The sequence below is a fragment of the Sinohyriopsis cumingii genome, chromosome 4, assembly GCF_028554795.1.
Source record: "Sinohyriopsis cumingii isolate HCF-2022 chromosome 4, ASM2855479v2, whole genome shotgun sequence".
Lineage (NCBI taxonomy): Eukaryota > Metazoa > Mollusca > Bivalvia > Unionida > Unionidae > Sinohyriopsis > Sinohyriopsis cumingii.
In genome coordinates, this window is record NC_142964.1 from 16,023,413 (window position 1) to 16,039,786 (window position 16,374).

Genomic DNA, 16,374 nt, shown 5'->3' on the forward strand with positions numbered 1-16,374 from the left:
TAGGCCATCTGGTATGCAGCTACGCTTTGCCGACAACATGTTGGTGTCTTGTGATGCTAGACTGGTTTTCAAACCTTTCATGTCAGACAAAATATCAATATCAAGCTGACTGTGAAACAACCAGTCTTCTAATCTAATCCAGTGAGTGTTAAGGTTGACTCAACAACTATGATTATGGTAACCACCCTAATGATCCATACTGCAACCTCCGAATATTCTGGGCAGAACTCAATAAATATAATTCACAATCAGTTACAACTCAATTACGTAATTGTTTCTGTCATCAAGTAGTTGCAAACTTTCCTGACTTTCATCAACATTTGCAAACTTCAAGGAATTTTCATGTTCAGAAAAGAAATTATCATTTCTTCCAACTTTTTCCAAATTTCCAAGTAGCATGGGAGCCCTGTATACTTCTTCAATCGTATATGTATAGGTAATGAAGTCAATATTAACATTCTGGCATATTTAAGAGCTTGATGCAATGACAACATCTACTGGGAAGTCTTATTATATATAATCTTGTGACAAAAAGTGTTAATTTGTTTTGATGAAAGAAAAATTGGCTGATGTAGATTCTACTTGCACTTGTGTCAATAGCTGATGAACTTGTATTCCCCGTTAAGTCAGCCTTTATTATTAAACGACAATTACACTGGCTTAGACTAATGAATGCCTTTAGATGTGACATTACAAGTCTTTAATCATGCTTGATTATCTTGGTTTTTCTGTATGACAAATTACATTTTATTATATGGCAATCATGTAGGGAGGACTGTATGCGAGAATAAAAACTTTTTCTTGCATCTCACTCTCTCAGCTCCTCTCTCCGAATTGTATTTATTGTTACCTTAACCATAGTTATTATAATTGTACAATATTTGCTTTTAATTTCTTGGTATATGCTAGTGATGTGATTGTATAATTAGATTCATTCTTAAGCACATGATGTAAAAAGCAAACATTTGTCATGGTAGTAAAGATAATAACTGTATGGATAATAATTATAATTCAATTTAATTTGTTCTGTTACATCTGATAATACAGTTTTGTAATCACTTCTGACAAAACAAAGTTTTTAGTAGCATAAAAGTCTTCGGCTGCATTTGGTATCTGATAAGTCTCTGTTGCTTCTTGTATAATTCTAACAAAATCTGGATCAAGTTCTGTATAATTATTTTGACACAGTTCCTTCAAGTCCTGAATTTCCTCTGTCATTGGTGCTTAACAGTTCTCTGCTCCTGAAAAAAATTTGTATTAAGATTAAATTGTATTGATGTAGTTAAACCAGCATTAACAGCCACATTGACCATGAATATATTCCATCCCTGACATAGAGCAGCATTTTTTTAAAATGCTTCTTCTAACTGACTTGTTAAAATAAACCTGTCTTAAGAGACCATATTCTTTAAAGTCTTTGAAATAACAGCTTACAACAGGTTCAAATGCATTGTTTGGTTACAATATAAAAATAATAAATGTAGAAAAGCCGCTGTAAATTACCATGTATGGTGTAAGTAGATTCCCTTCATTTTTAATTCAACATTTTAGAGAAAAAAAACCTGTAATTTTAGTACACGAAATAATATTGACACCAGGAGGAGCATATGAACAAATTCTACACGTCCATTCAAACAAGTTATCGAGTCTCTTATTTCACAGAGAACACCAGCAGTTATCTTTGTCAGAAGAAAGTGTAGTTTCTCAAACTAACAAAAGTTAAAATGACCTGGATCATTTTATTCTTCCAACTGTTTGGGAGCTTGCCGACCAAGTGTGCAGGCTACATAAAACAGTACGAGCTTATTATGCAAAATGAAAACATTCAAAAGATGTTGCCTCTTTTATTTTTGCAGCATAAATCAGTATTTAACACTTGCTATCCAATGGCAGTCAACAGAATAATAGGTTGTTATTTCTAAAAGCCCATATTTTAAAAAGAGATATGGATATCAATGTGTCCTTCCTTCACAAACTGTTGATATTTCAAAACGACAATAGATCATTCGGAAAAGAGTTCAGCCCATTTGGTGCAAATTTTGTACCATGCCATTAACTACATCCTCCATGTTTTATTGATGTTCCACAGTCCTACCATGTCTCTTAGATGTTTCTGAATGAGCAGTACATATACAAACTGCAGACACAGCTTGGAATAGTGATACAGAGTACATGTATTTTGACGTCTATTAAAAATGATGACTCAGATGTGATCATAGAAGAAATGTTTTTAAGAAAATGTAAATTTAGAGAAACAAAGGGTTTTTTTTAAGAAAGAAAAAGGGATCTCTATTTTTGTGTTTATGTGGTTTGGCATATTTTCATTTCGTGCATGTGTCATACATGTAACAAATACTGCAGGTGTTTTAATCTGGCAATTTTAGGAAATTTGCCAAATTAACTTGAACAACTTGTATCATCCTGTTCACTGGAAAAAGAAAATACATGCAGAGAATAATAACTATTGTATTACATCCAATCTATCCATACCGATAATATTTTAACTTCTAAGGATTCCAAAAAGTGTATTCTTTCATTACATGTTATGCTTGACAATGCTCACAAGACATTAGATATATAAATGGTTTTTCAAACGTCAGACCTGAAACAATAATACTGACCCAAATGTACATGTGATTGTGACGCAAATGTATATATGTGATGATGGCCCACATTTATATGTGATGGTGGCCCACATGTATATGTGATGGTGACCCAAATTTATATGTGATGGTGACCCAAATGTATATGTGATGATGACCCAAATGTGGTGTGACAGAGTTCCAAATGTACTTGTGATGATAACCCAAATGTGGTATGGCAATGACCCAGATGTATGTGATGATGACCCGAATGGGTGTCTCCAAAGATATGGTTAGGACAAGACAAAAATGAAGTGGGAAGCAACTGCTATACTAATTAATCCAATTTCTGCCATCTTTTCATTTTTTGAAACTCATACAAGGTATTAAAGTATAACAAGGATTCATATTAATTGTACTTGCATTCATAACTTCATACATATAGAACACTTACAGAGCAAAGTCTCTTATTTTCAATCAGATGAGCATGCTGATCTGAAGTTAGAGGTATTATACCTCAAAGATCTTAAAGAGAAAAAAGTGAAACCAACAAGTAAAATTCAACAAATACTTTATTTTCACAGATAATGTGAAAATTTAAAAGTAGCTTACATTATGAAATATATCCCAAATAGCTCTCACAGATCCAAAAGGAAAAAAGGTGTTCCAAATGAATTACAGTGGTGTTCCAAATTCATTCCAATCTTGAATGTGCTGTAGTTCCAACAGTCTTAAATGTGCCGATGTGATAATCTTATCCATCACAATGATATAATCTAGAATGTCCTTGAAGGAATTCACTCTAATCCTAAAACAGTCCAAAAGTATCTGTAAGCACTTTGTTATTTCAGTGAATAAATGAAGTATATAAATCGTGTGAAATTACAACTGAACACAACTAAAAGACAGATTTCACTTGAGAGATGTTACAATAGGAATATGTTGTTAACTATGTTGATCACAACCTTTATATAAAATTGATCACAAACTTTATATAAAAACCTAAGACAATAAGAGATATAGGATGTGGGTCCTTTTCCCATCAAATTCGTAAACAAGGTAAGGTCTGTTTACTTTATAGTTTTACTTTTTAGCAAAATACCTGGCAAATGAGAACATTTTTTTTCTAATGGACGAAACAATTTTCTGAACTCAAAGCCAGGTAAACATGTTTACAAATATCATCTCAGATGATAATCTACAATCATGGACGAAAGTTAGCTTTGCAATATCTTGCTTACATATGACCCTTACAATCGTGGACAAGAGTTAAACAATATATACAATATATAGATATACAAAAGGGCACTTGCAATGGTTTCTAACTGACCTATATTACCCTTCTTTCAATTCAAAACCTGCCTGGTTTACATGTGATGCACCATATATGAAGGCATTTTCATTGCTAAGAAGGCCATCTGCACTGCAGCAACTATGCCATTTCCAGTGCCTGGATTGCCTCTCACTTTTACTGGACACCCTGAAAAGTAGGTTAGTATAATATTATTAGCATCATATACAAAATTTATAATAATTTATATCGGCTTTTGTGATGGAAGTTAAAGTTCTCTTTTGCCTTTAAATACTGTCTGTATTTTTACTAATGTACAGGAAATGAACAAGATCTGTTATTTTACTAAATTTTTACAAACTTTGTTGGAATCCAACTACCACATAAACTGGTCATGTAAACTTGTGACATAGTGGTAGTTGCACAAATTGTGTAGTGTACAACAGCATTGTTCTGTTATCAAAAAGACACTGAGAAAATTACTAGTTCACCATGAGAATACTGTAAGTAATATACTTTTTTCCCCTATAATCAGTATTTTCCTTCACCCTCATTTGTGCTTCAGAGACCCCCAAATTTTTAATTTGACCCCCAGTTTTGATACCAAAGTTTATTTTTTACTCAGTCTGACCCCCAGTTTTGACACCAAGGAGATTTTTGACTCTCAGTCTTACACCCCTAGGGGATACACTGCCTATAATACCAAAACCAAATGCCAATACAGTATTTGCTTCAAGGGCAATTAAGAAATAATAATTAAGATCGATGAGCAAAACATTCATATGATATGGATCATAAACGTTCTAAATCTGCCCCTCTTAGCCGTTACTATAGCAGAGATAATGCAAGATTTGTACAAAATAGTAAGCTTTACATGTGTGACACCAGGCCTGCAAACAAATAGATGTATGACTGACCAATCAACCAATTATATCTAGCTTTGCTTACATCCATAGTCCAAGAAGAGATGACATAGCTCAGTTAATCCTGCATTTGAATATCTCATTTACTGTCTTCAAGTAATTCAATTTTTACAGTAACACTTTGTTTTGGCATATAATTTCTTTGTATGGGTGTATAAAACAGTCATTAAAAAAGTATACCCACCTTTAAAATCGTGAGTGTGAACAGGAAGACATAATAAACACTGCAATAAATTTATTCAGTTTACAATTCCAAGTCAAATACATACCTGTCAAGATTTCATTTTAAAAAATGACAATACTGAGATGCCAATTATTCAACATTTTAACTGCAATTACAATAATATATATAAACATGTAATTACTTTATAATTTGCATTATGTGAGTTGATATTGTCTTCATTTACCATGGGATTTAACAACTGTATTGACAAAGTACAAGGCAACTATATCTGGTCATCTATTAGTTATTCCAGCATGTAGCCATATTATCTTCTGCAAAAAACTGAAAATAAGATTACTTAAAAATACATTGTATCACACAAGGCGGGGTAATTTATCCATTGTCAAGATAAACTGTATGTACATAACAGAAATGAAATATAATAAAAAGCTGAAGAATGAATAGAACAAATTTGCATAAACATTCACAGCAGAATCTTCAGCTTTCCCATTAATGTTGCACTTTCACTTAAAATAGGAAACATCTGTTACTAAAATAATGTCTTATAAAATAACTATTTTTACATTTTAGTCCAACTGTAAATAAAATTTATTTAAATCAAGATGTCTTCCCAATGGATGTTATTAGATTTTAGGTCCTTGTGTACGTGTATGTGTGATGTATGCATGTGTATGTTCACTGTGCCATGCAACTTACAAACAGTTCAAGATAAAAACACAGTTCAATATGCTAACTATGGGACATGATTTATGAGTGGTCTAAAATGTACCTTTGGTTGTAAAATTTTAAACCATCATAGGTCTTAAAGGTTCTACCTAGAACTTAATATAATTTTAAGTTTTAAATGTTTGCTATTGCTGATTTGTTTATATGACCATTGGGTTACCTGGGTCACAACTTTAGAAACCTTTGAGACTGCCAGATCATAACCACTTATGTATTTTCTCTGCTACCTTTGTTTTGGTGCTTTAAGGTATAATAACAAAGGTCAGTTACTTAGTGCTGTGGCAACTGGAGTCAAGTGTCTTGCCAAGAACAGACTGGTCCTATGGTAAGATACAAAACCCACCCCCTTATGGACCTGAGTCTGGCACACTAACCACTGAATGTGGCTTTATGTATGTACGTATGTATATATGTATGTATGTATGTATGTATGTATGTATGTATGTATGTATGCATACATACCTATCAATACATCCATGTATGCCAATACCATAAGATGTCAATTTATCATACCCATCTGAAAAAAGGAAATATAACATCACATTAGGAAAATATTGAAAGAAAGAAACATGTATATTTCAAGACTTAAAAGTGTGCAGCATAGCAACATTGTCCCTATCTTTTTCCCACTTTTGAAAAACACCATATATTCATACCCATGACCCTAGACTGGACTTACAAAGAAGGGGGGAAAATGAAATTCTGATAGAGCTGTATACATCATATAAACTCCAATCATATCCCAAACTTTGAAAAGAATAAATAACAAAGAATAACATCACAATATAAGTTGGATCGAGTTAACAAATTTTTTGAAAAACTTCCCTACAGAAAATGTGCATTGAAAGTTCAATGTCATCAATTTTAACTAACCTCTTGATCATATAAATCTGCTAGGGATAAGAATAATTGGTTTTTCCGATAGCATGTATTTAGGTGTTAAAAAAAGAGGTCACCTTATATTAAAAAAATGGGAGCCATACTGCCATCGTGTTATAAGCAGAATCACGTTATAATGAAGCTAACAGTCAGATATATTCAGCAAAAGATACATTCCATGCCTGAAAGGTTACATAGTTACAATTCCTTTCTTTGTCTCACAAAATGCTAATTTTTCTTGCTGTAAGTATAACATCTATAATCACATATCACATGGCATGGTGGGAAAACCTGTTTTATAAAGGAATATTTTTGCCAAGAATATATAGGAAGGAAATAATTTTACCAATAATTTTCTTTAGAACTGTACAAATGCCACATCAACTATGATGTGACAGGAAGAAATGTTACATATACAATGCTGTGCCATTCAACTGCAAGCCATCTCTCACAGAATGCATGTAATAACATTTTTTTTATATGGCAATCATTTTTTTTACTAACCAATATGCCTTATATAGTTTGGACCCTGCAAGAGATAAGTACACTGACCATAAAAAACCATTTCAAAATTAAAATGTACCAGACACATACAAAATACAGTCCTTGATAAAAATGTGAAAACATCTGAAACCACGCTTTAAAAGTGGAAATGTCTGAATAAGACTGAACCATTTTAAAAGCTTATACTAACAACAAATTTTCTGATTAATTACCTATACAATGGTTTGGGGTGTACTGAGAAGAAATGCCATAAATTAAACAAGCTATATAAATAGCACTATCTGTTGAAAAATACCAATTGACAAACTATCATAAGTAGGTAAAATATCCATGTGCTACATTTCATGACTAAGTCACACACTCCCTGAAAATTCAAAATATAATTGTGACACACAAAAATGGGACAAATGCTAAATGAGACTAATGTAAACCATGTATGAAAAGCCTTTTTTTTAAAACAAATAACCGACAATCACTCTGCTTTATTATGATACTCTTTTATTGACCTATATTACAGATAGATTTCCCAACCAAACTGATATAACATCATAATTGGAGGACTTTTTCACATGTAATCCAACGCTACCAGTAATCAAATATACCCTGTTATCAAGTGACCCATCTAAAGAGATTTCATTTTTAAGAAACAAATTTATTGCAATATTTCATGTTTGCATGGGATGCAATTTATGTGAATACTTGTTAAAAAGATTTGCAATACTGTCCACTGTAACTCACTTTACCGATATATTGTTTTTGATGCAGCCTTCTTCTCTTTCTCCATTCTACATCATTCTTATCTAGTTCTTGTACAATTCCATCAGCAAATGCTCTGCAAATCAAATAGTAATGTGCAGTTTATATTATCAATGTGGTCTTTATTCATTGATAAAATAAAGTGTAACAGAAAATAAAAAAGGCAAACAAAATAAAATCATTTTGCTAACAATGAAAATCAATACAAAAGATAAAACAAAACATAGGATGCCTCATATAGTGCAATCATTCAGCATGAATAATTGCTATAGCAAGCATAAATTCTTACGTGCTTAAAATTGTCCTAAAATAATGTACAGCAACTTGGTTATGTCACCAAGGAACATCCTGCCAACTTCTTTTAGGACTTCACAAACAATTTTCTAGGTTGATAGTTGGGAATAAAACCTTAATGAATACTTAAGTTGGGAAGTCTTCCTGATACAAAAAGATTGGAAACTAACAGTATATAGTATTTACATTGCAATTATGGCTGTATTTGGGCACAGAAGACCACCCACCCCACAAAATTGCTGCACCTTGCACAATATAAACCCAGTGTATTTCCTAGTGGTAATAATGAAAAATCCAATGGAAATTGTATCCTAATATTTTGCATTCTGCAATGAATGCAGTAATGGCCTTATCAAACGTGGGGCCCAATCTGAATCAATTTGGCAGGGCCCCTGCTTTTAAATGAAGGGCCATCGATGTGCACAGCATTTGGAAATAAACTTTTGATGTCAGCCCTGAATGAATGTACACATTTTATTTTATCATGAAATAATGCACAACTTTCATGCAAATAAAAATTATATCTTTAAGTCACCTGGCTAAATCCCTACACACAGGCCCATTTCATAACAGTGAAAAAAACATTACAACACAAAATACCATAACAATACTTTACAAAAACGTTTATTATTTCTGCAAAGCATTTATACTGTTTGTGATCAAGCCATTAAAAAAACTCCAACCTGACAAACTTAATGACTTTTACTGACTGAAATTTGTATTACTGCCCCGCTCCCCCCATATCAAAGCATATGCAATGAGGGACAAATACAAACACATACATGTGCCATTATGATACAAATACTGGGATTATTTGCGATAATGATAATATTATTATCATCACCACTACTGAAAAGATAATAGAAGCACCATAGTATTATTAATAATAATAATAATAATAATAATAATAATAATAATAATTTGTACCTGGTGTAAATTTCAATATCAACATGATGGTGGGTGTTTTGGTACAAATGGGACAAAACAAAAAAAGAATGTAATTACAATTCACCCATGTCAATATCTATAATTTACCATAATGTGAGTTCTGGTTTGTATCATGCATGTATACATAAAACATGCTGCAGACAGGAAGTTATATCAGCAGTTAAGACCAATGAAATGCCAAGGTACAAAATGCATGATACAAGAAGGTTTATTTAATGAACATAGCAAAGACAACATAAAAGTACTAACTCAGGGCCAGCTATTATACAGACATATACAGTCATTTGAACAAATTTCAATACCACATTCACACTGTGACTGATTAATCTGATATTCCTTTTTAAAGGAATGTCTATAGTAAGGGTTACTCACTCTTTCATTGAGGCACGACAATCACTTTTCAGAAAGTCATGAGTATCAGTTGAACATAGACAAAGTAAACCAGATTTGCAAGTGCTGCCTTGAATATTAAGGGGGAAATAACTGACCCATGTCCCCCATACTAAAGACAATTGTGGAAATATATTGAAATGAAAGGACACAATAACCCTATTATTTGTGCGAGTACATTACGACATAATGGAAACGTACAGAATTATTTAAAGCTTACAGAATATTATAAACTACATCATTCCTGTTGAGTAAAAACAAGCAAATACGCACAAAGTGTTACAATAATATTATGTGTTTAATGCAAAAGTTAAGCCATTCGTGATATTTCTTAAACTGAATAAGGGGCTGGTGTTGTGTGCTTTTACTTACATACAAATAATATAGAGCCTGAGGCAAAGAAAAACAGTGCACAATGGCGTGATGATATACCTATTAGCATATGCTAGTGTGTATGTTTTGGAGTTTTAACGTAGCTTTAAGAATTGTTCAGTTTATTGTGATGTCTAGCACTGGGGCATCATGCCACAAATATATCCCACCCAGTCACATAATCCTAACACCAGGCCGACCAGTCCTAACACTAACCTCTTAATGCTGAGCGTCTAGCGAGGCAGCTGTTACTACCCTTCTTACAAATCTCTGGTATGAATCGGCCGGGCTTCGAACCCGCGACCTCCCGCATCCGAGATGGACACTAATCCCTAGGCCACTGGAGCGGTCTTGCCCATTCTAGTTAACGACTAGTTAAATATAAAGAGACAAAAATCATCAATTATTACACCATTTGGTTAGAAAGCTGTTTACTCACGAGTTCATTTGAAGAATTTCAATTTAAATCCAACCTACGCGATAAGCTCCAACTCACTACACCCTTCCATGAGATACGTAATTTCGAGGTCTTTCATGTATTATACTACAGTACAGATCACAGGGGCTGTTGGTGTAATTATGATATTTATTTATAATATACCTGCCTAAAACGTTTATATTTATAATTATTCGTTTATTGGAAAAAAAAATACCTTGCATCGAATGATATTGGATGACTGGCCTTCACTCTTCTAAAACATAAATCGATGATTCTCCATCTTCTAAGATACAACACACTTATGCGGATAAGATGATGGTATTCCGAATATGTCGTCACGTGATTAAAATCTCGTTTATGAGTTTAAATCTCGTTCGGTTCGTTAGATAAATTGGAGCTCAAGATTATCGGCGGCGTTACTATCGTAGGAGCTGGAGATAATAGCTTAGTAGATCTCGTTTTTGAGTTGAAATCTCGTTCGAATCTCGTTCGGTAGTAAAGACGGAGATCAAAATTACAGCGGCGTTACTGTGGAAGGAGCCGGCGATTGTAGTTTGTAGACTGAGCTTCACGTGTTTCTGGAGCCGTAAATTGTGATTTTTATTAACGGAGCCGTAGATTAAAAGTGTTTTAGGAGCCGCTAATTGTAGAAGGAGCCGCTGATTGTTGTAGGAGCCGCTAATTGTAGTTTCTATACAAATATAGGGAAAGATTGTAATCACCGTCATTTTAGGAGCCGCTAATTGTTATCGGAGCCGCTAATTGTTGCCCATATAATAATATAGGGAAAAAATTCTGATCACCGCCGGGTACCTGCGGCTTTCCATATGACGGTGATTACAATCTTTCCCTATATTTTTATATGAACTACAATTAGCGGCTCCTACAACAATTAGCGGCTCCTTCTACAATTAGCGGCTCCTAAAACACTTTTAATCTACGGCTCCGTTAATAAAAATCGCCAATTTACGGCTCCAGAAACACGTGAAGCTCAGTCTACAAACTACAATCACCGGCTCCTTCGACAGTAACGCCGCTGTAATTTTGATCTCCGTCTTTAGTACCGAACGAGATTCGAACGAGATTTCAACTCAAAAACGAGATCTACTTAGCTATTATTTTCAGCTCCTACGATAGTAACGCCGCTGATAATCTTGAGCTCCAATTTAACTAACGAACCGAACGAGATTTAAACTCATAAACGAGATTTTAATCACGTGCTGTCATATTCGGAATACTATCATCTTATCCGCATCAGTGTCCTTTACCGTTATCGAGCGAAGTGTAGTTTTCAGAATTTGTAACAAGGTATTTTCCATTAGTAAAGAATATTAACTTGCTTTTTTATACTGCAGATATTTTGCTTAGACTAAAAAGTTCTCATATATCTTTACAAGACTGGACAGATCTCTAAATTAAGTATCTCATGGGTGGGTGGGGGTGGAAGAACGTTATTGCGGTATTTTTTAAACTGAGGACACTTTGGCAGGATAATGAGCAAAAGTATCACGAAAGCTTGCTAAAAAAAGATCTATAACTATCATTGGACATTTATCAAAATATAAAATACAGTATTTCTGTTAAAATTTATTGTTTGAAAGCAGGTGTTAAGAACTATCACAGTCATAAGCAGATCATCAGATAACCTACCTGGGAATGTGATTGTGTCATTTGAACAAACTTTACATGAATTCGCTCACTTAAGTGGTGTGTGATGACTCCCACAAATTTGTTTAATGGCTCACATATGAACATGCACCTTGCACAGTATAAATTTTTTTAGCCATTCAGCCTTTAACTTAATGTTTAAGTGCTCGGAACAACTTAACTGGTAGAGGTATTACAGTGCAAGTAACTATCAGCATGTGGTTGAAAGTGGCAACAGAATTACAAAGGAAACAAAAAGTTTCAATAAATATAATTTCATGTGAAGTGGATGGTTAAAATGTTGGCTTTAATTTATTTACTAAGATTGCAGTTATTGTAAAGAATATCCGAAATTGGCATAGGTTAGAAATTAAACCAGTCTATTTTTAGTTAGAAGATGCACTTTGTGCATGAGAGGGCAGATCTGATGTAATATGTTAGGAAAGACCTAAAGATTTTTTTCAATCATACGGAATTAACAGCAAAAATGAGGGCATGCAGGAAGTCCATCTCCAGTAGCAAAACATATACACATTAAGCAGCGAAATGTGTAGCATCAACCAATATTTGTGAAAAATGTAAATCCTTTTAGGAAATAAAGTTGTATATTATTTTCTTTCTTATATCTATGGAATAAAATGCATACATTTTATCAAATCTTTGGAAGAGATTACATTATTGGGACTTGTAAAAAGTAAGGTGAGACAAGTGAATTTTACGAAACTATTTGTCTTGGACGAGTATGTGAAAACAATATTTGATCAGCCCTGATACCCCATTTATTTTCGTAGTTAACAGTGTTTTTGCAAATTTGGTAACAAAATGTAATGGTGGACTTTTCAGTTCTTAAATTTAGTTCTTCATAAATTTAAAAATCATTGCAGTTAAAGTATTACTCCATCTTCCAACTTAAGCTAGGTAATTTCCAGGTCATTTGGTTTCTTTCTTGAGAAAATTACATGGTGTCTGGTCTTCGGGATATTTGAACGCCACACTTAAGCAAAAATCTCCTTTAGTTCAGTGTTGACAATTAGTAATAATAATCTTAATTGACTTAAAATGGCATACAGTGTAGTTTAACAGTGACTGATGAGACCGGTGTTTCGATACTTCTGTGGCTTCCCATTGGATGCGCGAGGTTATGTGAATAATATTCAGTTTGGGTAATTCGACGCAAAATCAATAGTGTATGCTGTCACGTGGGGTCTATTGCGAAGTACTGTCACAACAAATGTTATATACAAGGAGAAAATTAAGCACTGTTTCATTCCGAAGTTTGGAGTTATTCACATTATTGTGTTCATTCACATTATTGCATTCCAGTTTTAAGTCTACAGACGTATTTTGTGTTGTGCAAGTTTAGATATTTTTAGACAGGAAAAACATTTGTTTGGACTGTTCAGTGTAAATAGAAAGCGCTCATTATTTGGACTTAATATTAGTCTGGAACTGTTATTGAAGGAATTCAGGACAACGCCATCTTGACAACTACAAAGTTCTTGGAGGACCAGTACATTTCCGGTATTGAAATTTATGAGGAACATTTCTATCATTTAGGACTTTCACAGACCAGTATAAGGACTAGCTTGGATTCACTTCATAATACTTTATGTTCCTTTCATATTTTTTATTTATAACTTTGATAATTAAACTGTTAAGTTTTATAAAATTTGTTGTTTTTGCTTCTTTTCTGTTACTTAAGTTTGCAATCATTGAGACGTAACAGAAACTTGGGGCCTAACTGGGGATATGAATTTCACAGAAATTGAAATTGTTTTGAAATTTAAGTTATCTTAGTCCCTACTATTTCTGACTTTACATAGTGAAACCAACAAGCTTTTACGATATAAACTAAAGTGGAGAATTGTACTTTAAATCCTAGCCAGGAACAATCAGTCTTTGAAAGAGGACGAATTGCTCCAACGTTCCAGACAATATCTTTCCTGTGCAAAGCCATATTTGTTAAAACATGAAATAAAAAATATTTTGGTTTAAATTTGGTAGAGAAGAATATTTTGGACAAAAGTGCTTTGACTCTAGCTCAAACCTGCAAGTTATGAAATTGAAATTAAAATTCAAGAACAAAATAAAGTTAAGAAAGCTTGAAAAAGAGGAAAGAGATAAACAAATGCAAATTCAAAAAGAAGAGAAAGAAATGGAGAAGAAATGACAAATGCAAAAGGAAGAAAAAGAAATAAAAATACAAATGCAGGAAAAAGAAAGGGAGATGCAAATGCAGGAAAAAGAGAGAGACAGATACAAAAATATGAGTTACAAATGAAACTGCAATTACAGAAAGATGTGATGTGATTTGGATTTTTAACATAGTTTTAACAATTTTTCAGTCATATCGCTACGATGTCTGCTATGTGGCAGTTTATAGTGATGTCTAGCACTGGGGCATCATGCCGCAGACATGTAGCATGATGTCCCACCCAGTCACATTATCCTGACACCAGGCCGACCAGTCCTAACACTAACCTCTTAATGCTGAGTGTCAAGCGAGGCAGCTATTAGTACCATTTTTGTAAGTCTTAGGTATGACTCGGCCGGGGATCGAACCCACGACCTCCCGCATCCCAGGCGGACGCTCTAACCACTAGACCACCAGAGCAGTATTACAGAAAGAAGAGCAGTACCTAAACCTGTAGTGATACTCACATTACAAGGGACAACAATCTCACATTTCTCCTGCGACCGATAAGGATTTGAAACCAATCCTTTGAGCCACATGTTCAGTGTCATAGTTTAACACCAAAATTACCATCAGAGATTCAACATTTTGACTACAAATTTAACTTGAACCCCACCAGTGGTCCTGGAAAACTTGAAACAATGTCACATCAAGTCATACCTGTATGAAATCAATAGGAAGGTGATTCATTTTCTCAGAAATGGAGAGTATTATAATCATTATGTCTTAATCCGTGACAGACTAGACAAGACTACAGCACAGATAGAACCTGACCCGGTACTCACTATCTGCATTTGCATTACTAGTTATACGATTCCACAAATCTCACAATACAACAGAAATCCAATAGTCGGATGACATCAACAAGCTTCTATCTAATGTAAAAAAATTAAAATATATTAAATGAAAGTCAGAAAGCTTCTGTAAGAACCAGAAAGAATATGTTTATGTTGAGAAAACAACCAGAAACCTGTCGCTGTCACTGCAATCTGGACAGTTCATCAAGCAAAGAGCACATGTCAACAAGGTAGTCACATGATACAACAAAACATAGTTATTTTTTTAATAAATATATACAGAATTCTGTGTTCTTTCATTGTAGTTTCTTTATTACGAACAGTTTACAACTTTATTTTTCATTTCATATTTTTTTTTGTTTCTACATCTGAAATGGGTTATTACTGACATCATGTGACAACTGGACCTATGATGTCATGAATATGTTGGTTGTGATATTTGTGTATCCATGCGACTAGCAGTGCAAATGGTGAGTATCAGGTCAAATTTCATCAACGCCATAGTTTCATCTTATCTTTCAGCAGAGTAAAGACATAATTATTCTAATACTTGCATTTTCTGAGAAAATAAATAATTTTCATATCGGTTTCATGTAGGTATGCCTCGGGGTAACAGCATTAAGTTTGCTAGGCCAATTGGTATGCGGCTACGCTTTGCCGACAACATGTTGGTGTCTTGTGATGCTAGACTGGTTTTCAAACCTTTCATGTCGGACAAAATATCAATATCAAGCTGACTGTGAAACAACCAGTCTTCTAATCTACTCCAGTGAGTGTTAAGATTGACTCAACAACTATAATTATGGTAACCACCCTAATGATCCATACTGCAACCTCCGAATATTCTGGGCAGAACTCAATAAATATAATTCACAATCAGTTACAACTCAATTACGTAATTGTTTCTGTCATCAAGTAGTTGCAAACTTTCCTGACTTTCATCAACATTTGCAAACTTCAAGGAATTTTCATGTTCAGAAAAGAAATTATCATTTCTTCCAACTTTTTCCAAATTTCCTAGTAGCATGGGAGCACTGTATACTTCTTCAATCGTGTATGTATCGGTAATGAAGTCAATATTAACATTCTGGCATATTTAAGAGCTTGATGCAATGACAACATCTACTGGGAAGTCTTATTATATATAATCTTGTGACAAAAAGTGTTAATTTGTTTTGATGAAAGAAAAATTGGCTGATGTAGATTCTACTTGCACTTGTGTCAATAGCTGATGAACTTGTATTCCCCGTTAAGTCAGCAGGGATCGTCATGGGCTTCGCCAATGTCGCAAATTGCGATTTGTTTCCCTTATTGGCGACAAAAATATCTCATCTGGCGATTTTTTTGGCGACATACTTTTTGGTTATTTAATTTGTACATACAATCATGGATTTGGACTGGATAAATTAAAAGCGAGAATGAAAGGAAGCCACAAACTTGACTAAGCA

General features: G+C 33.8%; 1 protein-coding gene and 1 long non-coding RNA gene across 2 annotated transcripts in view; one reads left to right on the forward strand and one right to left on the reverse strand.

Annotated features, from left to right (window-relative positions):
- LOC149800667 (arrestin domain-containing protein 3-like) overlaps positions 1-16,374 on the forward strand; it is a 331,927-nt gene that overhangs the window by 126,211 nt on the left and 189,342 nt on the right. The gene's annotated exons all lie outside the window — the stretch shown is intronic.
- On the reverse strand, positions 999-4,199 carry LOC149800674 (uncharacterized). Its single transcript, XR_016420547.1, has 2 exons — positions 3,913-4,199; positions 999-1,241 (listed from the first exon to the last, which is right to left on the reverse strand). It is a non-coding gene; the product is annotated as an uncharacterized LOC149800674 (long non-coding RNA).